The 26,430-nt window shown below is 46.1% G+C and overlaps 1 protein-coding gene across 3 annotated transcripts in view; it reads right to left on the bottom strand.

Annotated features, from left to right (window-relative positions):
- The window catches only part of HS6ST2 (heparan sulfate 6-O-sulfotransferase 2), a 284,248-nt gene that overhangs the window by 154,747 nt on the left and 103,071 nt on the right, over positions 1–26,430 (bottom strand). The window lies entirely within an intron of this gene.

Here is a 26,430-nt window from a genome sequence, read left to right as displayed (position 1 = left end):
GAACCAGGAGATCCTACAATCTAGCAACGGGGTCAGGAATCTGAACTGGGGCGGGGATCTAGTACTCTGGTCCCACTTCGGAATGGGGAGTGCACACCAAAACCATCGGAGAGAAACTTTTGTTGGTAACAGCTTTACGGAGATATGATCGCATCCATATACCACACCGTCCACCCACTCAAGGTGAACAACTCAATGTTTTTAGTGTATTCACCCAGGTGCGCAACCATCACCACAGTTGATTTCAGAACATTTTCGGCACCCCAAAAGGAAATTGCATCTTCTTTAGCTGATCATCTCCCACTCTCCCTCCTTCCCCCATCACCTGGCAACCGCTGATCCGCTTTCTGTCTCCCTGAATTTGCCTATTCTAGGCATTTTGTATAAATGGCATCATAGAATACGTGGTCTTTTGTGTCTGCCTTCTTTCCCGTAGCATGTCTTCTAGGTTCATCCATGCTGTAACATGGATCAGTCCTTCATTCTTTATTTACCCCTGAATCATATGCCATTGTGTGGAGGTATGTACCTTGTGTTGTTTATCCATTCGTCAGCTGAAGGACATTTGGGTTGTTTCTACCTTTGGGCTGACATTTGTTTTCAAGGTATAGATACTGACTTCTCAATTAGGACCCCAAATCACGTCCACAACAACTCCAGGGGAATCCCTGGGAATGTCCTCTGGAGACAGCTTGTAAATCTCCAACTTAACTCTTTCCACATGCCCCATGCTAGATGTTGGTCTTATAGGCAAGAATCATACATGGCCCCTGCCTTCAGACTGAGTATTCAGAGAGAGTTTGAGATTGAAACGGGGTGTGTGTGTGTGTGTGTGTGTGTGTGTGTGTGTGTATGTGTGTGTGTGTGTGTGTGAGAGAGAGAGAGAGAGAAGAGAGAGAAAGGTGGGGGGGGAGAGAGAGTTTCCTTCTATAATGGCCCCATCTTCCTTCTTTATCTCGGCAGGCCTGCTAGGGAATTGATCAGAAGTTTCTATTTGGTAAGAGAACGCTTTAACCTAAATATTTACATAGGGACATTTGGCTTGACTTCTATCTTGGTCTTCTTACATTCTATGACATATCGTACCCCAAAGCATGGAATATAGATGTTAAATCACACACCTTTAGAGTCAGGGTGAAAACATTTGATGTTTGACAATTCAACATTTCTCAGAGCAAGTCGCTATGTTGCCAACAGTTCACCAAGGAAGGGGCCTGAGAGAAAGCCAGCAAAAAGCAATCTAAATCCGACTTTGTTCATGTTAAGTTATTCCTTTTGGAATTTCAACTACTTAATTATAATCCTGGAATTGTGTTTGATTCGTTTTTGACAAGACCATATGTGCCCGTGTTGCCAGATTCTAGTAAAATAGATATTCCGTGCCATGTTTCAACACTCTGCCATTTGTAAAATTAGCAATTTCAAGGAAGCAAAAGGCTACTTGCCATTTTGCTGGATCAGCACCTCATTTGATCTGCTTGCATATGCTGTGAGTAGAAGTAAAGAATGCACGATTTTGTCTCCAGATAAATAAATTTGAATGCAAAATATATGCAAAGCTGTGTCTTGAGAGACAGGGTTCATTTACATCTCAAACTAGCTCTTAGATCAGAAATGTGCTGCTTGGGCTTCCTTCTGCTCTGGAAATGTGCTTTAAAGACGAGGAAGCTTGCCCACCAAGGGAGGAGGACAGCCCCCGCTGCCTCTCATTTAAAGGACAATGTCAGGGGTGTCTGGGTGGCTCAATGGGTTAAGCATCTGCCTTCGGCTCAGACCATGATCCCAAGGTCCTGGGATCAAACCCTGCGTAGGCTCCTTGCTCAGCAGGGAGCCTGCTTCTCCCTCTCCCTCTGCCTGCCACTCCCCCTGCATGTGCTCTTTCTCTCTCTCTCTGTCAAATAAATTAAAAAAAAATTTTTTTTTTAATAAAGGACAATGTCAGGGGCACCTGGGTGGCTCAGTGGGTTAAGCCTTCAACTCTTGATTTGGGCTCAGGTCATGATCTCAGGGTCGTGAGATCAAGCCCCGCGCTGGGCTCCGCGCTCAGTGCGGAGTCTGCTGGAGATTCTCTCTCCCTCTGCCCCTTCCCCCCACCCTGTCTCTCTCTCTGTCTCTCAAGTAAATAAATAAAATCTTTAAAGGCCAATGTCAGTTATGTGACCATCCTTTCTTAAGTTTCTCATAATCCCCTATACTTATGTGGAGCTTTAGGCTTTTGAAATTCTTTGGCACATATCTCCCCATTTAATCTTTACAACGATCCAGTAACACATAATGGGAAAGGAGGATGATGTTTACTGTACAGATGCAAATGTTGCAGTTATGGGACCTGCCCGCAGTCACTCATGCCTCATAGATGGTAAAGCTGGCCTTGCTGTTCCATCTTCTGACACTTCGCACAGGGTCCTTTCTACTGGCCCTGACAGAAGTCTCAGGTGGCTATTCCCTAAAACCCTGCGGGTGGTAGACTTCAGAGGGGACAAAGGGAAAGGAAGTGACACTGGAAGAAATGGAAATCTGTCTTCAGCTTCTTCCCCTCCCCTCCCCTCTCTAGCTGGGACCATCCCGTCCTTCTACCCCCCTGAGGCTGGGAGGGAAGGGATGCTGATGATGCCTTTCTGCAGGTGTATCAAAGCCATCCCTTCCGTTCTTCTTACCTTTTCTTGACTGCACCACTGGGGACTGAAGCAGTGTGGACTGCTTGAAAACCTCCCTGGGAAGGAGCCCCATGTGCTCCCATTGCCAGGGCTGCTTAGGCAGATCTGGCTGGCTACAGTAGACATGCGCCAAGCCCTTCCCCAGGAAAAGCTGTGATCCGTTGTCAAATTTACAAGTGCCTTTTCTTTCTTGCTGAACTTCCAAATAGTATAGAACAAGGGCCTGGAAGTCAGAGAGACCGGGAACTGAGTCTCAGCTCTGGGACTTCCTAGCTATGCAACCTCGATCAACTTAATGTTGGAGTTTCGATTTTCTCATCCATAACATGGGGATAATATCTTCCATCTCACAGGATCCTTGTCAGAATGACGCGAGAGATGGTTAAGTAAAGCCATTAACATGGTGCCTGGAATGTCGTGCTTACCGACCATTGGCAGATATTATTTTAAATAAATTTGCAAAGCTCAATAATATTTCTTCAGCATGTTCCAGGGAAGGGGGGGGGACAGACTCGGGTCAAGTGTGAGGTACAGTACTGAGAATCCTCTCCAAGTTTCCCGTCTGCTAGGCAGATCCTGTCTGCCAATGGACCTGCAAATCACATCTAACTTGTTTCTGTTCTCCTTATGAAAGCTTGTTAACAATAAATATTTCCCATCCCACCTACTGAATTCCTCCTGCCACCTGGATATCATTTTCCCCTTTTTAATGTCTGCTCTCCTTAATGGCACCATGACCTGGCCTAGGGTTTGCTCGAAGTACCCACCATATGTTTTCAGTAAAAGGGGAACGACTGTGTCCTGATTGTGTTGAAAGTGGCAATCACACACGGGTTGGTAAATTTCACATGTACTGTCCCCCACAGAACTTTCGTTTGCACTTCCAGTGCCCACTGCATAAAATGCAATGCTCAAGTCGGAACAGCAGTGCAGCTTTGAAATAAACAAAGGTCCATTCATGACATAAGCCTTCCCTGAGACATCTTCTTCTGAGGCATCCAGCCAGACGGTCACGATTAAAGTCAACAGGCTTCCCATGGCAAGCAGAGCACTGGACTCTGGCAACCGCCCGACCACAACCATTTGCTCCACGGATGGCAAGAAGGCTATAGATGCCGGCCCGGCCCACGAAGCCAAGGCAACAGACCTATTTAGGTCCCGGCAAGGGATAAGAGATGCAAGGACTTTTTGGAGTCAATTACCTCCTGGGTTTTCCGTGGCGGGGGGCAGGGGGCAGGGGGCGGTGAAGCTCTGGCATGCTTTCTTATTCTTTTTTCAGTCAACATTAAGGAACTGAGAGCCTCCCATAAACCCAAAGTGCTAAAATCACAGAAAGGAGAGGAAACCAAAGGACAGAGGTGGGAATGGGGTGGGTTTGTAGATAAACCGTATTACGTTCTTTGAACCAGAAAACGTCAGGATGCCCTGAGTAGCGCACCTGCTTGTCCTTAAGGCGTAGATTCTGGGAAGGTAAATGCATCCTGATTGAAGGAGGGGATGGGGCTGAATTCAAAGGAATAAAAACAACTCCAATTCCCAGAAGTGTGTGGCCCACCAATGCTACAAAGACACAAAGAGTCAATTAATCTGTCATGTCCTCGCTCCTCGATTGCCATGGGTACTGGGTGGATGCGGAGAACTACGTAATCAATGAAAAAAAAGTATGTTAACCTCAAAGTCCTACGGATGGAAACCGTAATACCAAGCCCCCCCCCCCCTTTTTTTCCCAAGTCAGAGGAAAACTGAAGCCTTCAGACTGCCCAACTGCGGACTGATTACCTTACCACCCTGTGAAGGGTGCTTGCCAAGAACACCAGCACCATTAGAATTCTGGGCTCCTTCCCCCGTCTGCAACTTGACAAGGAGAATGGAATTCCATCTAATAGCTTAACTGTGTAAAAGTACAGCTGTCATTTGTGAGACTCTTGAGTGAAAAATAGGAGTCTCTTCTTTCTCTCCAGTACAGCGGGGGAGTATGTTCACGTGCACGCGCATAGGACCACACGTGCGCATGCATTAGGAGAGGGCGGGGATGGAGAAAAAGAGGCAAGCCCTCATTCATTCCTCCAAAAAGGCTGATCCCAGTGTTGCATTCTGGTTGACCTTCTACAGGAAAGGGCCAGGAAGGGGAGGCCAGAAGTGGAGATGAGAAGACCCATTCGCTAGGGGAGGGCTGCTTTTCCCCGCAGTTCATCCCCTTCCTCCCCCAAGTCTGGATGCTCCCGGGAAGGCACTTTAGTGACCTGAGATTCTCATCCACCGCCCATTCTCCTGACCAGGAAACTGACGTCTGGAGAGAAACAAGCACCTGCTAGGGGCACCCGGCAGAAGAGCCAGCAGGGACCCATGCCTTCCTCTTTGCAAGTAACTGTCCCCCATGCCAAGCTGCCTCTCTGTAGTTCATGATTTTTAGCATTTTGCTTGTCTTTATATTTTTGAAGGTGCAGTTGTTTGTGTGTTACTGATTCAGGCTTCGCAACACACTGATGTATTCCAGTATTGTCCTATCCATGCTATTTTATAAAAGTATCCCCTGAAGCATGTCAAAATATACAGTTAGTTATTTTAAAGGGAAAAATGGTTCAGTAAATCTCTACAGAATACATCATATGAGTTAGCATAATAAAAAATTGATTCTGTTAAAATAAAATCATTTTGGAAGACAAGCGTTTGGCCGGAGGCTGAATGTCAAGTCCAAGGTGGATAGGCCTCCAGATCTTCTAACAGGGCTGCCACTGTCCAGTCAGTGTCCCGAGCACCCTCATCCCCAAAGCACTCAGGGGACAGAGTTGCAGATCTTTGTGCTAGCACTTGTCCAAGGACTTTGTAATCATCTGCTTACCTCTGTTCTCCCTCAGCTGACTGTGACCTCCTCAATGGCGAGAATCCCTTCATCTTTGTACTCCCAACACCCCACCAAGGGGCCTGACTCAGGAAACGTTCAGTAAATGTTGGTTAAATAAATTATTAGAGCAGGGGCGCCTGGGTGGCTCAGTGGGTTAAGCATCTGCCTTCGGCTCAGGCCATGATCCTGGGATCCTGGGATCGAGTCCGGTGTCAGGCTCCTTGCTCAGCAGGGAGTCTGCTTCTCCCTTTCCTTCTGCCCCTCCCCCTGCTTGTGCTCTCTCTCTCTCTCTCACTCTCGCTCTCAAATAAATAAATAAAATCTTTACAAATAAATAAATAATTAGAGTGGCATCTTTCTATTTTACAAATCTCTCGTAAATCCATCCCCCGGCGCTGAATTATGAGCAATTTATGTCCTTGAGCCTAAGGACTTCTTGACTCTTCTTAGTAGCCCATCAGAAAAGTAAGGCACCACCTTGGGTCTTTGTGGTGAACTTTAAGAATCTTTAAGATGAAGATTAGGGGCACCTGGCTGGTTCAGTCGGTAGAGCATGTGACTCTTGATCTCAGGGTCACGAGTTTGAGCCCCACGTTGGGTATAGAGATTTCTTTAAAAAAGACGAAGATCAGCACCCTTAATAAGAGGTGAATTTCTAGGTCTTGAAAGTCCATTCAGAAAAACTAGTGGTTAGCATTTGGAATAATCACAAATGTGTCTGGAAATGTTTATCTGATTGGAAATATTTCTAATTACACACTAGTTAGAAAGGTGAGGTGCTATGGAGTGCGGTCCTATGAAGCTCTTAAACACTGATTCTGGGCCACTTTATTTCATCCCACATATTTTCAGGGTCAATCTCCACGCAAAACACAGTGCCCTCTTTCACCTTTGAGTTGTGGATCTGCTTCTGCCACCCACTGGTTCTGGGGCCAGTATGTGTGCCAGGATAACCTCTCTGTGAGCCTCCCCTTCCTTCATTTGTGATGTGAGGATCATATCACCATGCATCCAGGACTGGGGAAATGATTACATGAGATAATATGTGTGAGATGTCTAGTGCATTTCAAAAGTTCTTGATAAATCTATGCTATTGGGGCGCCTGGGTGGCTCAGATGGTTAAGCATCTGCCTTCGGCTCATGTCATGATCTCAGGGCCTGGGATCAAGCCCCACTTCAGGCTCCCTGCTCAGCTGGGGAGTCTGCTTCTCCATCTCCTTCTGCCTCTCCCCGCCGCCCCCGCCCTCCCCGGCTCATGCTTATTCTCTCTCTCCCTCTCTTGGATGAATAAATAAAATCTAAAAATGAATGAATGAATGAATAAATAAATAAAGCATACTACACTATTATTTAACTTCTCTTGTGAAGACCTTAAAGGTTACGCTGATCTCCTTAGCTGCTGGCAAAGGTTGAAATGAAAGGTGTGGTAAAGATGAAGGTAAGGTGGAGTGTGAGAGAGAACCAATTCTCAAGAGTCCAGAAGATGCCAGAATGGTGCTCCAGAGCATCTCCCTGCCACCATCCCCTATGCCTGCCTCAACCTCCCCCCAGGCTGCCTTGTGGTGCAGAAGAATTCCACCCCACCATGGTCTGCGATCACGGCCTCCAGAGGAACTACACAACCAGCCTCATCACCGGAAACATCCCAATGCCACAGACAGAAGGGCCACGAGAACTCCGTTGCTTTCTGAATACTGTTCCTGCCTCCTCAGTCTGGTGTTATGAGGGACAAACCCAGCAGCCCCTGCCACAGCAGCCCGGCTCACACCTCCCAGAGAAGTGAACCCACGGGAAAGATAGCCCGTGGTTACCAACGTTCTCCTATTTTCCTGCTCTGCCCCATTTGCAACGTACTCAATTCTACCTCCCTTCCCTTGTGCTGGGTTCATCTGATATTCTGATTAGTTTCACTGCCTTGAAAATGGAATATTGATTATGAGATAAAGTATGGAAAGAAATACTAACATTTTTGGGTTGAAAAAAGGACTCGTTAGAACTGTCCTCGGATGGATTACACAGTTAACTTCCAACAGCTCGAACCCCCAGGACAGCAGGATTTTGGTGCCAAGTGGCTGCTATCTGTTTCCTTCCTCCCTTTGCCCAGTGTGGGAAGAGAGCTTGAGGCAGCCTTCTCTTCGGGCCCTCGCATGCTGCAGACCTCCCGTCTCCCAGAGAACTTCCGCTGCCCACACTCAAGGGCACAGCATTCGGTAAGCTCTTAGCACGGTCGTTGAAAGGAAAACATTCAACGTGTGCATCCTACTGAAACAAAGGATGGTTCTGGGATGCTCTATGGAACCAGCCCGGCAGGCGAGGAATCCAACTCTTTTTTTTAATCGATACCTAAGGGATCCAATTAAACATGTGTCTTTTGTTTTTATTAATAACAAAAACGGTACATCAGAGAAATACAGGATGAGATACTTTCCCTCTCTAGGGTAAATATTAATGCTAAGCTGTAAGGTAGATGGTGGAGCTTTTATAGAGGCTTAAACGGTTTATAGATTTTAATTACAACCTGTTCTGAATGAATACAATTAAACATTGTTTGTAATACAAAACACCTGCATAACTCATAATTAGCGAAATCTTCTCTTTAATGGGGGCGCGTGTGGAAGGCTGGTGATGATGATGAATAAAGCCATACGTGGTACCAGAAAGCGATCGTGATGTTGCACGGCTAATGGAAAACTCGCCGAGTGAGCAGAAAAACAAAACCTCAGACACGTAAAAAGAATGACAGTCATTCATGTCACCTGCCTACCACTTCCACCTAAAGACCAGGCGGCACGATGATGGCAACATACCGCACTAAGTTGGTGTCACACTACCTCTAGCTGTCTTCGATTTGAAGGGCAAGGCAGATGCATCTTGTCTCTGTCCTCACACTCGTCCTCACGCAAGGCTGCCTGCCTTCTCATTAGTTGCACAGATGAGGGTGAACCTGGGAAACAGTAACACCTCCCTGGGAAAACAAACCTTCCTTCCGAAATAAACTTCGCGAGTCGAAACGCAGCGCAGACCAGCTGTTCCCTCTCTAAGAAGACTTGTTGCTAGATTACTATCTCCAAGGATGGTGATAAGATGTGAAAAGTCACTCTGATGCTCCCAGGCCCAGGGCACGGTGGGGCACCAGGAAGGCGCCTTCAGCTCAGCGCCTGGTGTTCGGCACACAAAAACACTAAACTGGGCTGTTGTGTTGTCTCCAGATTCCGAGACCTAAGGAAGAGGGGCTCTGATCTACCGTGCAGTGACAATGACCAAAAGTAAAGAGGGCCAGGTCAGGGAAGGGAGATCGATCAGAGGGGAGAAGGGGGCTCGCACACTCTCCTTCCCATCTAGTCACACACCAAGTTCAGGATCTCCCTAGAGGATACAGCCTTACTAATAAAACCTAACCTCCCCACCCCCATTCAGTCCTTCCGCAGGATCGTGGCCCAGTGGTCCTGCACATCGGAGCTGCTTGCCTCCAGCCATGGGAAGGAAGCCGGGTGAAAGGGACGTTTAGAGGGAGCCAGGCTGCCTGCCCTGCCCACCTAGGGTCTTTCTGTCCAGTTCCTACGAGGCCCAAGGCTTTCTACTTGGTTAGCGAAGCTGTCGGTTTCTCCCCCTCAGTCTTCCCTTCCCTGGCCCCTACAAGCTAGAGTTTCCTCTTTGGTTTTCCTGGTCTCCCAGGAAATTGTTCCCTTTTACCTGTGCTCCTGGTTTCCTGCTCTAGCTCCAGGTCTCCAGCCCTGCCAGGTCTGCAAGATACTGCCCCATGGGCAGCCCTCCGAGCCAAGTGCCCCCCAGAAGTTCACAGTCGTGGTGCAAAGAAATGGGAGAGGAAGTCAGGTAGCTTTGCCTTAGAATTTCGAGAAACCCTTAGAATTACTGGCTCGTGTCCTGGACAAGTGAATCCCTGAGCCTCAGTTTCCCCATCTGTAACATGTGTCTAAAAAGAGGAATCTACCTCACGGAACTACCAGTGGTATTAAATGAGGTCACATCAGTAAACGCTTCGACAATGCCTGGCACATGGTGAATACTCAGAAAATGGGAGCTTTTCTTCATCAGCAGGCCTGACTTTAACACACGCTCCCCTCTGAGAAGGGACAACCTCAGAGCACAGGGCTCTTGCTGGCTAACTGTGTAACTGCCACAGCAGAGCACAAAACTCCAGGCCGTTATTTTTATTCTTAAATCAAAACGATATTGAGAATTTATACATGAAAATCAATGGCAAACTAAAATAATTGGCTTTATTTACACCTTTGAGCCTCTGCCTGTTCTAAAAGTGTGAGTTCAGTGAATAAACATGGCTAAAGGACTAGTGACAGATGGTTTTCTTACTCGGGCTTCTTCCCTGAGCTCAGGAGGCTCAACAGTTCTGTGGGTGATGCCAACATTCCAGCACAGCCACAGAATCACAATGGCCCGGGGTCGACCGTGTCCACTCCCACCACCCACTGCTCAGGACCCTGCACTGAGCGGGCACACAGATCCCTGAAAACCAACCACCACCTGGTCCAAAGGAAACACATGCACTGGAGGCTGGAAGCCCAAGCGTTCTTCTTGGCCTCATCCTGGGGGAAGAGGCCAAAGCCCATGAGTCATACTTCACTGTGTTGACATCTCTAGCTATGCCCACTGCTGTTCTCCTGCTTAAACCATTCACAAGACAGAGTCATCAGCTCTGTTGTTCGACTGGAGTGGTAGTTTAAGCATTCAAATTAATTACTTTATTGTTTTCAAAACTTTGTATTTGCATATAGTTGACACACAACGTTACATTAGTTTTAGGTGTACAACATAGTGATTCAACATCTTTATATATTATTCTGTGCTCACCACCAAGTATAGCTACCACGTATCCCCATACAACTCCATTACAATACCATTGACTATATTCCCTATGCTGTGCCTTCCTCCTTCCCCTTGTGGCAGGCCATTCTCTCACACACCCCCCAACACACCTGCGGCTTCACAGCCTAGAATCCCTCTCTGACAGAGACACCCAGATTGGTATGTCTGCATAGCTCAGCTAACCACACATCTTTCCCCCTAGGAGACCAAACTTCCAGATTTTGCCTACCCCTTTCCCCAGCCCCATGTCTACCTCACCCCTACTGAAAAAGCATTTCATTAAGGCCACAGGCCAGGCAGAGGATAGACCAAAGGAGCAGAACCTCAGCATTTCTAGCCCCTAAACTGGCAACATTTCTATCCCCATCCCCACAATTCAAAACTGGGCATTATGTTTATGTGTCTCTATAATTGCACATTTTGTAAAGTATATTAAATTTAATATCTTACAGGTATTCAAATCTAGTTCCAATACACAAACACCCATTAAAGGCCATCTTGGTCGAACAGACTGAATGGACCAGGGCTTGTTCATTATACAGTATTTTGCCTTCAAACAGGATATTGTATCTATATCAGCAGAGAGATATTAATATGAATATCATCCCTGTAGATCTCCAAGGCTCCTTCCACCCTGGATATTCTAAGATTTTCCATTTCTTTACAGAAATTGCCTTCTTTGGGAGAACAGGGTGTTAAGGTGATATTTGCTGAGATGAGACTTCGCCACATTCAGAACTAATGCCTCAGAATTACGGTACACCTAATAAGAGCAATTCAATCCATTTTACAAAGAGAAACTAATCATCCATTCTCGCCTCCTTGCAGAGAAGGTTCTGATGGAAGAAAGAAAAACAAGAGAACATGTAAATGCATCTAACCAATGGTGCCACTACTTTTAAATTCTTCCTGATCCTCAAAGACAAAGTGACCCCTTAGTTTAAAATGTCACAGAAGCCTCATCTCATTTGTCCTACGGGAACCTATATCATTTCCTCCCTTGTAAATTACTCTGCACACACAAACACACAGAGTTTGGGGATGTGAGTGGTGAGAATCTGCAAGTAGTAAATATCGAAGCTCTCCAGGCCATATGATCACTGTCTCAAGTCCTGAACTCTGCTGCTGTAGAGTGAAAGCAGCCATAGACAACGTGCTGCTGAATGAGCGTAGCTGGCTTCCAATAACACTTGATGGATGGACCCAGAAATACGGATTTCATATCCTTTTCCCTGTGCCATGAACAGTACTCTTCATTTCTTTCAACCATTTAAAAATGTGAAAATCATTGTTAGCTCACAGGCAGGCTGGATTTGGGTGCTGCCCCCTGTTCTAGAGGAACAGTATGTCCTAGCATCCTGTACTATTCCTAATTGAGCAAGTCAAGGAAATAACAGTCATTATGATGACAGCTGAGTCCAAGGATTATGCACCACTATTTAAATAGAATCTCTTATCAAATCCTCACGACTAACCTATGATGTTGGCACTGCTGTGGTCGCCATGTGTAAAACGGGGAAACAGACAAAAGAAAGGCAACATGACTTGCCCCAAGGCTGCCCAGCTACTAAGTAGAGCGCAGACGGGAACCATATGTGACTGATTCCAAGGCCCAAGCTCCTGACCACCGCCTCGTGTTCTCTAGAATGGGACTGCCAGCTCCCCACGAATTCGACTACCCCAGGAGTATGAACTCCAGGAAGAGGCAAATACAATGGCCCCCAACACAAACACTATCAAGTACCTGAACTAGTGGGCCTGAGGCAGCCATGAGTCCTAAGGAGTTGAAATTTGCTTTTCAGTGAGTTTTCAAGCAAGTATTTAAAATGCTTGGTTCTTGGGGCACCTCTGGTGGGCAGCTCCATCAGTGAAGCATCTGACTCTCGATTTTGGCTCAGGTCATGATCTCAGGGTCGTGAAATCGAGCCCCGCGTTGGGCTCTGTGCTGGGCGTGGAGGCTGCTTGAGATTCTCTCTCTCTCCCTCTGCTCCTCCTCCCCACCCCCAAGCCCGCCCATCTCTCCCTCTCTAAAAAAAAATTTAAAAATAAATAAGAAAATAAAGTGCTTGATTCTTTTCATAGCTGACTGAGATAAGTTAATCAAGGCAGCCTAAAGAGAAAAGGTGTCGGATGGGCACAGTGGAGCGGGGATGAGTTCCAGCAGGGTGCGGGACGGGGAAGAAGGAGTGGACAGCGGCAGGGTTCATGCTTCTAGATACTCGCTTCTCTCTTGACTCAGTCTCGGTAGCTCTTTATTGGGCTCGTGTCAGAGCAGGTAAAATTGCTGAATGTGGCAAAATTGAAAATGTTGACACCTTAAAAGACAGGAAATGATTCAAGAAACAGCTGATAGATCCTTTGCTGTGAGGAGCAAGCACACTGGGAATAGAAAAGTCATGAAGCATGACTTTGGCTGAAATCCAGGCAGGGCCAAAGGACAAGAAGAAAGTGACTCAAGACGCAGGGTTCCGGGCATCAGAGCAAAACAGCACTAGCACTAAAAGGCTCATGGGAAGGTAACGTCATGCTTGCACTCCCTCAAGAAGGCTGGAAGAAACTCAGCATAAGTGTATGGCCATTTGTTCCCAGAGGGAAGGTTCCTGAATCCTCTGATGCAAGCGCACTTGAGACTCCCTTGCCTACGAGACACTTCAAGCTTGGCTGGCTTGGTGCATTCGCTTTTAGCATGGAAGGGTTCCTGCAGCCCTTCTGGAAATCTTACCCTTGTGGCAGAGAAGGGCTTTGCCGAAATCCTTGTCTCGGGAGATCAGGCAGGTGAATTAAAATCACTATCTGAATAAGACACAGGATGAACAAAAATAAGAGAAACACACAAAACAGGAGATGTTCCACTCAAGCTCCCAACTACTCTCCAAAAACCTCTTTCACATTTCCAAATGTCACACTCCACACTTAAATAAACATGCCTTTCTTCCAGACCGGGAAAAAAGCGTCCAATATGTTTTGATATTTTAAAACATTCCCATGATATAAGTGATGCCTGTAACGGAAAATTATGGGGCAAAGGGAGATTTTTATCTTGCAACTCTGCAGTTCCTCACGTCCAGGTCCCACTTGCCTGGAAGTGCCTTACTCAGTCACTCCAATTCCCCCGGCTCATTGCTCCATTTTCTCCTAAATCCCAGCACTAGGAAAGCCCACGTTGTTAAAGATACTGAGGCAAGAAAGCCTTCTGGAAGCAACTGACACTTTACAGCTCAGAACTTCAGGACCCCATAGCTGCTTTGAGGGTCAAGAGCCAACTCCCATCCCCTAGAATAAGGAAGCTGACAATATAGTGTTAATTTTAAATCTGGCTGCCCAGGGGACACGTCCACAAAATACAAACATGAGGAAATGGAAGCTAAATAGCTAAGAGATGCTAAATGACTGGCCCCGATCCTATATGAACAGGGCTGGCCCGGCGGTGGTCTCAGATCAGTGTGCTGGACCACAGCCTTCCCTGTAGTGACTGACTGAGCTGGGGCGAGGGTAGAGGATGCGAATCACACCACAAAACAAGAATCACACCTCCACACAAGACTGCGTTGGTGGCAGTTACACCTACTCACAGATTTCACAAATGTGGAAAGTAGGGTTTCTTTTTTTTTTTTTTAAGGTGGGGCCCAGGCATCCAATTTTAAACAAACTCTATAGGTGATTCTCATTCACATGGCTCAGGGACCACACCCTAAGGAACACTCTTCACCCTACTCAATCCAAATCTCTGACAGTGGATCCCAGGAATCTGCAGAAACTCATTCAACACATATGTTTTCAGCCCTGAATATGTGGCAGGCACTGTGGTTGGCGTCAGGGGATCCAACAGTATCCTGGTTCCCGCCTTCCTGAGCTTGCGCATGACCTGCATGGGGGCAGCCATCTTAAAGTATATCTCTCATTCCACATTTTGACTAAGGGTCTGAGGAACAAAAACTTCCCACAACTGGCTAAATAATTGGAGTTTCTTCTTACAGTTTCCTTTCTTTCCTGTACATGTTCTCATTGCTTGGCTTACTATTCTAAGAAAGGTCTCGTCCAAGCAACAGTCTCAACTTTATGATCCTATCACATGCCCCATAAACCACCTCGATGCTTCATTTCCATTATACGAGCTTCTCTGGGACAGAAATACATATTATAACGAGCAACACAAAATAAACCAACAATGCCTTCCTGACCTGCATGGAAAAATAATACCTTATCAGCTTTAATCCAACTGCATTGTTCTTCATAAAAAGTAAATGACTGCATGCGATTGTCTGAAACACAGATAGAACTTTAGTTAAGCCTCTGCCTCCAAGAGACAAGCAACCTGAGTCATAAGCTGAAACTAAGGAAAGGGACATTTGTCCCCCAACTTGCAACCCCATTTTATGATTGCAGTTCCAATCCTGGTGCCAAGAGACACTAGACAACATTTGTGAAAATGTTGTCCATGGATCACCCACATAAGAATCATTCTGGGAAGCTTGTTAAATGTGCAAGTTCCCAGGCTTTACTTAAGCATTTTGTAATAGATTAACTGCGTTAGTGTCCACAGTTAACGGCCTCTCTACAGCCTTGCCCTTTGCCCTGTAACTCTGTAGACCCCTCCCACTCTGAATGTGAACTAAGCCACTTGACTTGCTTTGGCCAGTGGGGATGTTAGCAAATGGGAAGCAAGCAGAGACTTGAAAAGCTCATGTGTATTTCCACTAGCTCTCTTATATGATTGACTTGCTTGCTAAGACCTGTGTCACATCATAAGAACAAGCCTGGGTTAATGTTCTCAAGGATGAGAGGCCACATGGAGTAGACACAAATCATCCCAGCTGAGGCCATCCGAGAAAAGCCAACCCCTAGCTGACCCTCCAGCTGACTGCAACGGACTCCAGCTATGATCAGCCAAGGCTGGCCCAGATTAGCAGGACCATCAAGCCAGCTTTCCCACCAGCAGTGCCCAACGGTTCCGATCTCTCCACATCCTCACCAACAGTTGTTAGTTTCAAGATTTTTTGGTTTGGGTTTGTTTCTGTTTTTGTTTTTTGTTTTGCCATCCTAATGGGTGTGGAGTGTGGTTTTGGTTGTCATTTCCCTAATAATTAGTGATGTTGAGCATCTTTTCATGTGCTTATTGGCAGTCTGTATATCTTTTCTAGGAGAAGGATCTATTGGAGTCTTTTACCCATTTTTAATCAAGTTGTTGTTTCCATAGGATTTTATATGGAATACATGGAGCAAGGTTTCTTAGACAAGAAGAGAATTCTAAATTAAAGAGGTAACTAATCATGAATGTCTCACACATTTTTTTCTGTTGAAAAAAAGCCCTACTTTATTGGTGCTCTGCGAATTCTTTCCTCCTAACCCCATCTCAGAGGAAGGGCTCAAGTCCACAGCTAACCTTCTCTCTGCGCACTGCCTTCCATTCTTTCCTACTTCCTCCAAAATCTTTATCAATTATCTTCCAGTCTCTCCCCATTTATTAGCTGCCTCTTTAGTGACTCATTTCTCCCAAAATATGTGTTCAATTTCTCCATCCTACGAATAATTTCCTAGGATCTGCTTTGTCCTCAAGATTCTGCCATCACTCTACACACTCAGTGTCTCCCCAGGTAACCACTTCAATTCAGTTTTCAAACCACTGCCACATGATTTCTGCCTCTAATAGTCTACTTGACCTATTTCTTTTTCCTCAGTAACCTCTTCAATCGCTAAATGGAAGGCATATTTTTCAGTCTACCTGACTTGGCCATTCCGGAGCACCTGACAATGCCAACCACCTCTTCCTCATTGAAATTCACTTCCCCCGTGATTCTGGTGATCTCTCTCACTCACTCTTGGTCCTCTTCAACAGCTTCCTCTGGGTTCTGGTTGTTTGCTGCATTTCTTGGGCCCAGAATACACATGTAGATATTCCCCAGGGCTCTGTCCTTATTCTCCCTCAACTTCAGACCCACGTATCTACCTGCTTCCTGGACATTGACTGGGAAGACTCTGAGAAAGCTGAACTGTAACAAAACTCAACTCACTTTCCTCCCTTCTCTAAATCCATGCTTCTGCCCAGGCTTCCTATCTCATTGAAGAGCAGCAGTGAGACCTACCATAGCATACCAGTTGGAAAATCATGGCTTCATGGTTGACTCTCCTTCCCCCTTGCACTGACCACATCCAATTGGTCGTATGTCCTGGCGAGCCACACTCTCTCTTACACGTGCCTCCTCCTCTCCATTACAATGGCCCTAGTTCAAGTCCCCCTGACCTTTTACCTATTGCAAAAGCTTCACAACTGATTATTGTTAGCCTCTGATCTCTCCTCCCTTTAAGCAAGCCTCTATATTATCACCAGTGAAAGCAAATAAATAAATGAACAAATAAGTGAATAAATAAGCTACAGTGAAAACGTGTTTCCTCCATATTCAAAAACCTTCAGAGCTCCCATTTTCCATAATGTCCAACTGGTATGCAAGTCCAAAGGCTGATGTGGTAGGTGGAAAGAGAACCTGGGCATCAGGGTCGGAGAGTGATCTTAGTTTGAATCTGGACTCTGCCACTTGCTAGGTGTGATACTGATCAGTTTTCTCCACTTCTTTGCACCTGCCTCCTCAGGATGATTGTGAGAACCAAATGAGTTCCCTTATACATCTTCAGGACTCAGTATGTTACAGAGCCTGGTATGTGGTAGGTGCGCATAAGTATCAACTTTCTTCCCCTTTCCTACCGAGTACACTCCCAATCTCTATTTGCAGGCTTACCCCCTAGGAAGTCTCCCCAAACCATGCTCTGGACACATATGACATTCATCCTTTCCCCAACCATGGTGAATACTTTCTTTCCTCTACTCCTGCTATGTATTACCCTAGCCTGGAACAACTTCTGTCATCCCTTTCAGCCTGATTTCAAAACCCATATCAAATGCCACTGCCCTCTTGAAGCCTTTCCAATACCCTCGATTCTTCATGTATACTTCATTTGGGGCAGTTCCTGTTGCTTGCCTTGACTTATGGTTACTTATCTGTTCACCTGCCATATCTGTTCACTTGACTGTGAACCTCTTAAGTACACAGACTGTTTCTTAAACATATTTTTATTACTTATTTTTTAGAAGATTAATTTATTTATTGGCGGGGGGAGGCAGAGGGAAAGGGAGAGGAAGAAAATCTCAAGCAGACTCCCTGCTGAGCACAAAGCCTGACGTGGGGCTTGATCCCATCACCCTGAGATCATGACCTGAGCCAAAAACAAAGGGTCGACACTTAACCAACTGAGCCACCCGGGCGCCCCTTAAACATATTTTTATACCTAGCACCTAACACTCAAAAACACTTAGAACAAACTATTATTTTCACGTTGGAATGCAATGAACGGAAATTACGTATGAGGGCAGTCAGGATTTAAAACCAGAAGAACAAATATGTAAAGCATATTTTAGAATCTAATGAAATATGTGTTTTCCTATTCAGTAACTAAGTAATAAAATAATAATAACAGCCACTTGTATAGTTCCCATTCTGTTGTAAACACCATTCTAAGTATTTTACATACATTAGCTCACCTACTCTTCACAGCAGACCTGGAAGGCAAGTACAATTATTATTTCAATTCCACAAAAGAGGAAACTGAGGCTCAGAGAAATTAAGTAACTTGCCTGAGGTGACACAGCCTATAAAAAGTAGAGCTGAGATTCAAAGCCGGGGAGTCTGGCTCTAGAATCCATGCTCTTAAATTGCAACAATGCTCCAAAATTTCACATCGTGATTAATGTTACAGCGTGCTAAGATGGCAGAATACGTGTGTCTTTGGGTAAATCACTTCTCCGGTAAAAGACTCCTTCTAGAAGTTGAAATAACCCCCTTGCCAGCTTCCTTTCTTCTTGTCATAGACTTATCAAATTTGTTCTTTGCACAATTATTACCTCTCGTATTAGTGGGGGCTCAATTACAGAGGTTTAACTCTATTTCTGATCATAGTGTTCCCTGTTAGGCTGCCCATCAATATACTAAACTAGTGGCCAAGATTCAACGGTTAGTGACTGCTTTGAGTTCTTCGAGTCAGAGCCCTAACGGGAAAAGATGGTGTCACTGCTGTCATTAGTACTTGGGTACAAAATTAGTTATTTGAACCAAATGAGTAGGGAGCCTTTGTCAGCACTGTTTTCCACCTCAAAGGAAATCAACGAAGCCTATTAGTTACTGGGAAAATAGTCTGTGGTTTGTGCAAGAGTCTTCACCAGACAGCAGTTTTCTTAAAATATTTGCTGCCTTATAATTAGCTCATGTATCTGATTAATTTCAGAGGAAAAATACTTCAACCTGGAGACCAAATATTAAGCCACTGTGGTTGAGAAAACCCAACTCCAAGGCCAGTAACTTTGGCGTTCATTGCCAACAAAGAGTCAGGAAGCTTCCAGGCCCTAGGAAGTCCAGCCACCAGCTGGGTTCTGTACCTTAGCACAAAGAGGTCCATCAGGCTGGGAGGCTGGCAACAGAAGCAGCATGGACTCAGGGCTTTAATCGGCAGTGATCAGAGAACAAAATGAAAAGTAAAATAAGATCACAGCAGGCCAAATTAGGGGAACAGTGGAGGCCACAAAGTTAAAACTTGGAACGTGTAATCAAGGTGATTAAAAACTCGAGCCGCTCCACCTTGTTACGCCCCAGCCCACCAGCTCACTGTGCCCTCTCCACAATCACAGCAATTGTTCTGATATTTAAGAATGCTTCATTCTAGAAACTCAACTACAGTCCCACTTGTCTTAGGGCAGTGGAACAGGATTTGTGTCTCTGTCTGCCCTCCCCTCAATAAGGCTGACATGCCATATAGGGACCTAGATTTGAGTCATGCCAGCACGCAAAGGGTGTGGGTGCCTTCTGCCTGCCCACTGGCAAATAAGAGGCAGGGGAGATCATGTTGAGTAATCAGGACACGAAGTACCACATAGATGCACAGAACCTGCAAAGTCACCTACCCCAGACTTGGAGGTAGCTTACAACCACTTTGAACAACCTAGTCAGCCTACCGGAGGATGAATGGGCTTGGGATCGGTGCAAGAGCCTTTCAGGGAGCCCTGACTGAAAGCAAAGAGCCTAGGGACACCTAGGTAGCTCAGGTTGTGATCTCAGGGTCATGGGATCAAGCCCTGCTTCGGGTTCCATGCTGGGTGTGGAACCTGCTCGGGATTCTCTCCCTCTCTCTCTCTCTCTCTCAAAAAAAAAAGCAAAGAGCCTATGCTTTGCCAAGCCACCCATCTTGAAAAACTCTGATAAGTTCTCTTTTGACCATGTTGGTTCTCTTCAATCATCCACTCAATATTTATGGAGTCCCTACCGCAGGCCTCAGACCTTTGAGCACGGTTCCTAAGACAAAATCTACATGGAATGGGCAGTCTACCAATCAACTCAATTCAACAAATATCAGTAAAATCTGCTATGTGTCAGGCACTGTGCTGGCAGACGTGCAAATGACTAACACAGTACGTGCGGTCAAAAGTGGTTAAATGCAAAGATCCAGGGGCCACAGCGCTGGACTTCAAATCAGATCCGTGCTGTCGCTTACTAGCTTTGCAACCTTGGGCAAGCTACCTCAGTCTTAGCTCCTCCCTCTGTCAAATGGGCATGCTAATCATCCCTCCCTCCCACAGCTGTGGTGAGAAGGCAACGAGTTTGCTTATATTCCGGTATAATATAAAGCACTATCTGCCTGGCACACCGCAAGGGCCGCATGCACCATAGCTATATATGGAAGCTACCAACCATCTTTATGTCAGGGACTTCTTTAAGAAGCTGATGAAAATCGGCCCAGCGTCCCAGAATACATGCATGTACATATACATCTGATTTTAAGGGCCTTATGGATTCCCCCAAGGTCCCACAGATTTAGGTGAAGGACGTCTGATTTCGTGGGAGCAACTCCCCAAAAGTTAATCATTCCGATACTCTTGTGACCCCTACCCCCAGTTTTCCGAGCTGTATTAGGATTGCAAACCCCTCTGGCTTTCTCCAGAGACGAAGCAGACTAATGGTTCAGAAGAAGGGCTGTTGAGTAAGGGGGCTCTGGGCCCCAAGCCTGAGTCTGGCCCTCACGAGTTGTGTGACTCGAGGCAGGTGGCTTAAGTTTTCTGAGCCCCAAGTTCTTCCTCTGCAAAACAGAAGATCACCAGTATCTACCCCAGGGGATTGCTGGGAGAGACACTCCAGGCAACACTTTGGTGTGTGCCTGGGAAACCCTCCATAATTGTCACTAGTACTCACAGTATCTACTAGCAATAGGCAATAGTGCCCACCAAAACAAAGAACGATGGTCAGGAATGGTTCTGCATTCGGATTAGAACAAGCACCTGAATGTCTTTTCTTTTGAAAACGACAAGCTCAAGGGTGCCTGGGTGGCTCAGTTGGTTAAGCGACTGCCTTCGGCTCAGGTCATGATCCCGGAGTCCTGGGATCGAGTCCCACATCTGGCTCCCTGCTCAGCGGGGAGTCTGCTTCTTCCTCTGACCCTCTCTCCTCTCATGCTCTCTCACTCTCTCTCTCTCTCAAATAAATAAATAAAATTAAAAAAAAAAAAAAAAAAGAAAACGACAAGCTCAAGTTTCCCACTTACAACTAAATCTCTATTCATCCCTAATGGGAACGTGGGCCAGACGTGGTCAGGGCTCGCTGTGGAAGAGGTTGGTGTCCAGCGACTTTCTCAATAAATCAAAGACAGTCTATTTTCTGTATTTGCAGAGCTAATGCAACACTCCAAGAGAAATAGGTAGGTGTGACCAATTGGGAGTTTCTTTCCATGCCACCAGGCTGCTGAATGTCCCACCACATCCTTTGTCATCCAAATCAGCAGTGAAAAGCACTGCCAGCCAACCCCAGCGCATTCAGCAGATAGGTTGCTTAATTAAATATGCTACTGAATGGGCTATAGAATTCTATTGCTTATTCTGACAGGTCAAAGACAGAAGGGACAATTTCCTGGGTTTTTATTTAAGATGGATTTTCAATGTATCCTCCACAAAGAGTGTCCCAGGCCGCATTAATTTTTATAAGATTTTTTTTTTCTAAACCCAACTTTACACAGAATGAGCTTTACACAGAATGCCTCTTTCCGCCACTCTCGGTGTTAATGCCTTCTGGACTAGGAGCGGGGAAGCCTCCTTCACCACCAGCTGGGAGAATGGCATCCGTGGCCAGGACCAAGTTCTAAACACGCTGGATTTCGAGGTTCACCGCGTATTAGTAAATGATGACTTGCTTCACCTGGAATTCACCCAGCTTTGAAAAAGCGATGCCGGAGCCGAAAAACAAAACACGAAAAAAATACAACCGTCTAGCGGCGCGGGCTTGCTGGCACACTGAGCTAGGAGCTCACCAGGGCCAGCTGGGGCCCAGGCCCCAACAGTAGGCACCAACTGTATGCAATGGGTCCAAAACACAATGCTCAGAGGACTCAGAGCTGGCCCTGCACCCCCCTTGGGAGCTGACCTTTCTGAAACAAACGTCAAAGAAAGACGAGGTCCAGAAAGCTTTCTCTGTCAGACCAGTTTGAGAACTGGGAAGAAATCCTCCCTCCCATTTTCCCACCTGGAGACAGAAGGGTAGTTGATATGCTCCAGGTCACCTGCATTCCCAGAGCCAAGCACTTGACCTGACAAGGGAACTTACAAAGGAGCCCTCTCCAGCACCTGCCCCCCTTCCTCTCTTCTTTGGTTTAAGGCTGCTGAATATGTGATAACACAATCCTTAATGCTGGGATGGCAACAAACACGCTGATAGGACCCACCCAGTAGCTTAGCAACTGTTTTTATGTCTTTAGGCTTTTTTTTTTTTTTTGAGAAGTAGAGAAAAGGGGAAAAAAAGCTTTGTCAAAGTGAATGTCACGCCACCGTACTTCTTTCCACTTCAGGGGGGTAGGGGCAGGGAGGGGGCTTGGCCAAATGGTCATTGTGAGCTGTGAAGCCTTTCATTCTGCGGTGGTGTAGGGGATGAGGTTCCAAGACAACGGGGGGGGGGGGCTCTTCCCTTCTCTTAGAAGGTACCTTGAGCCTCCCCAGCCTGTGGTCGATTGAAAGTAAGCAGGCTCTATGTCTTCGAGCCAGGCATTTAGGAAATCGTCTGAGAGAGTCCCACTCCGACGGTCCAAAGGTCCCCTGCTTCCTTGTTACTGTCTTTGTATCAAACAGGCAGATAAAAGATTTCAAGAGACAGGGCCCAAGCCCAGGTGACCACCCTTTCCTTCAAGGCAAGAAAGTTGAGCACTGCCATGGGTCTAGCCTAAAGCTAGGGTACCTGGGGAGGGAGGGGGGCCGCCAGAAGACCAGGAAGGAGCCCCACAGATCCCGGAACCCAAAGGATAAAGACAGGAAGAATGGAAAAGTGGCCTTCCTTGCAGGCCTGGGGAGAAGTCCGTGTCACACAGGAGAAAGGGGACAGAGAGCAGGCTGAAGGCCAGAGCACAAGACTGGCATGTGGAGCTATTTGGGGGGGCGGGGGGGGCGCAAGGGAGCTTCAGATGACCGCCACCATGAATCAGTGTCTCGGACTACATCCACGGCACTACATAAGGATAAGTGCCTGCTCTGGTCACTGAGGAATATTTGGGGTACCGGGGCATGAGCGCTGGCCTGTGACCCGCCACAAGTTGGAGCAAGGGCCTGAGCCACCCTTCCATTCAGTCAGAACTGAGCGGTCATGAGGCTGGCGGTAGGGTTTACAGTGTTGCTGTGACCACCTAAAGGGCAGGATGCTTATTCTCACTGCACCCCTATGGGGAACTGGAACCGTAAGGGTGCCCCGTTTCCCCACGCCACAGCCCATGGCGCTCCATGTCACTGTGAGTGTGGAACAGTAGCATCCACTTTGGCATCCATCCCCCTTAACAATTTCAGGTTTGATGGTGAAATTCAGATCTCCTCCTTGTCAAATGGACTTGACTGATAATTCTTGTCACCTCCCACCCCAAAAAGCCTCACTGATAAAGATATATACAATTCCTTTTAAATAAAGGACCATTTCTTACTTGTAATGAGTGCAAGTCCACTCATCATCAGGGAAATGCAAATCAAATCTACGATGAGATCTCACCTCGCACCTGTCAGAAGGGCTAAAATCGACACCACGGGAAACAAGTGTTGGTGAGGATTCGGAGAAAGGGGAACTCTCCTACACTGTTGGTGGGAATGCAAACTGGGGAAGCCACTCTGGAAAACAGTATGGAGGGTCCTCAAAAAATTTAAAAATAGAGCTACCCTATGAGCCAGGAATTCCACTACTGGGTAGTGGATACATGAACCCTTATGTTTACAGCAGCATTATCTATAGTAGCCAAATTATGGAAGCAGCCCAGGTGTCCACCGATAGACGAATGGATAAAGAAGAGGTGGTATATATATATACAATGGAATATTCTTCGGCCATCAAAAAGAATGAAATCTTGCCATTTGCAACAACACAGATAGAGCTACAGAGTATAATGCTGAACGAAATACGTCAGTCAGAGAAAGACAAATACCATATGATCTCACTCCTAGGTGGAATTTAAGAAACAAAACAAATGAGTAAAGGCGAAAAAAGGGAGAGACAAAGCAAGAAACAGACTCTTAGCTATAGAGAACAAACTGATGGTTACCAGAGAGGAGGTGGGTGGGGGATGGGCAAAATAGGGGACAGGGATTAAAGAGTACACTTATTAGGATGAAAATAAAATGATTTAAAAAATAAGTGAAAGTCAAAAGTAGTTCTTCCCGACTCTAATGAAATCATGGTTCCTGCTTCCCATTCCCATTCTTTGGAGACAAGAGGAGAGATCTGAGTGGCTCCCCACCTAGACCCTCCAACCCCCCAGGAGCTCAGTTCTCAGAATCCAACACTGGGGCTGGAGAAAGCCAAAATGAAGAGGCTAAAACATTCATGTTCTAAGGAATATAACAGCTAACAGTTAGAAAGCAGCTGCTATGTGCCAAGCGATCTTCTAGCACTTGACGATACAACCCACTTAATCTTCATAAGAACCCGAGGAGATGGGTACTATTATTGGGCATTTTACAGATGAGGGAACTGAGCCAGAAAGAGTTTAAGTGACTTGCCCAAGGTCACAAAGTTAATAAGTGATAAAGATCAAAATACCAAGAGCTCAGCTCCAGAGTCTATACACTTATGTCATGGTATCTCGGAAGAGCTGGCTCTGTTCAGTAGGCCAGAGTGACCTCTGTCTCCCTTCTCCCCACTGGTCCAGAGTTACCTCTACCTCTACCTTTGCCTGTGGTCTTAGGACTTTGTACAAGCACCCCTCATGCTCTGGCTAGAAGGAAGGGATCCTGGCAACTCCCTAAGCTCTGCCTGGCCTCCCAATATGTGCTCTATCACTTTTAAATATATCCAGATTATTACCCCAATACTTCACCTGAACCGTCCTAATGAAATATGAGTGGATATTAACTAAGCTGTAAAATCCATAAAACTGCTGCTTTACAAGAGACATTTACTTATGAATCAGCAGTTGGGTTAATTCATTATTTAGTAGGCTTGTTATTTATAGCATATTACAGCTTGGTAAATTATTTATATGTGCTTGTTTCTGTGCATGATTTTCCCTTAAGAGAGGGAAAATGTTTATCAACCACACACAGGGAGGCTGTTTCAGTCAGAGGCCTTTTGTTAAAATAGGTTGGGCTAGTTTCTCTGTCTTACTTCCTGCTCAGGTCCAAGGGCAATCAGTCGGTCAGTCAGCCACTGAGGGGGAGTCACTGTAGGGCAGCATTTCCCAATGGATATGGGTTATCAAATAAAGACTCTGTAGACTGATCAGTTTGGTTACTACTAGATTAAAGTCAAAGTTTCAAAGCTGCAAGACTTCTAAAAGCCTCTAATATACCAAGGAGTCTCTTAAATTTCCAAGTGGAGGGCACGTAATGAATTATTTGATGACAGAGTCCTTTTTATGCACAAAACTCATGGGACTAGAACGTACTTTACAAACATTCCCCTAGGGGCGCCGGGATGGCTCAGTCGGTTAAGCATCTGACTCTTGGTTTCAGCTCAGGTCCTGATCTCAGGGTCCTGGGATCGAGCCCTGTGTCAAGCTCCATGCTCAGTGGGGAGTCTGCTTGAGATTCTCTCTCCCTCTCCTTCGTCCCTACCCCTCCTCACTCTTGTGCGTGCTCTCTAAAATAAATAAATAAATCTTAAAAAAAAAAAAGGAAAGAAAGAAATAGTCCCCTAAGAAAAAGTATTCCTCATGCTTAAAGAGAACTCCCACTTGGTAAACTGGGGGTGAACTCCACCGTCATGTCCTTCTGTGAGAAATGAAAAGGAAACGGTCAACGCTGACCAATCTACAGACATAACACATAAGCTATCTCGTCCGGTTATACCTAAGATCTGCACCACAACATTCAACACACTCTTGTATTGTTTTTGTTTGTTATTTGCTTTGTGTCTTCTTTCTGCTCTCTAAAATGACAATGCTTAGGGGCGCCTGGGTGGCTCAGTTGGTTAAGCATCTGCCTTCGGCTCAGGTCACGATCCCGGACTCCTGGGATCGAGTCCCACATTGGGCTCCCTGTTCAGCAGGGAGTCTGTTTCTCCCTCTGCCCCCCACCCCGTTCGTGTTCTCTCTCTCCCTCTCAAATAAATAAAATCTTTAAAATAAAATAAAATAAAATGACAATGCTTCAATATGGCAGCAACTGCTTCTGCCTCTTCTGGTCTCCTCCTCACACTGCATGACCAACACTGGTCCCGGCAGACAGGAGAATAAGCAACAAATATTAAGTAGCAGTAAGTAGCAACCAGCTATTTCAGGCCTCAGCTGTCTGGGCTGATATTTCTTCCAGGGAAAGTAGAAAAGCAGACAGTATATCACGGGCAAAGTCCATAAAGTTAAATGGTGGCAGAGGTCAGAAGGAAAAGGGAATTAAAGGCGGTAGGACCTTTGGGGCCAGGCTTCAAGAGCCCAGCCAGCCCACGCTGTGAGCAGTTTGTCAGGCTAGGAAAGTAGCTGGCATACCGGCCAGAAACCTGGCCTCCGTTCTCTGGTCATCTGAGTATTTTTTTTTTTTTTTAACTCTAAGGTTTTTTTACTCTGTGATTTGTTCTCCAACTGGAACCGCATTCAGAG

The sequence above is a fragment of the Halichoerus grypus genome, chromosome X, assembly GCF_964656455.1.
Source record: "Halichoerus grypus chromosome X, mHalGry1.hap1.1, whole genome shotgun sequence".
Lineage (NCBI taxonomy): Eukaryota > Metazoa > Chordata > Mammalia > Carnivora > Phocidae > Halichoerus > Halichoerus grypus.
This window is presented reverse-complemented; position numbering and strand designations above follow the sequence as displayed.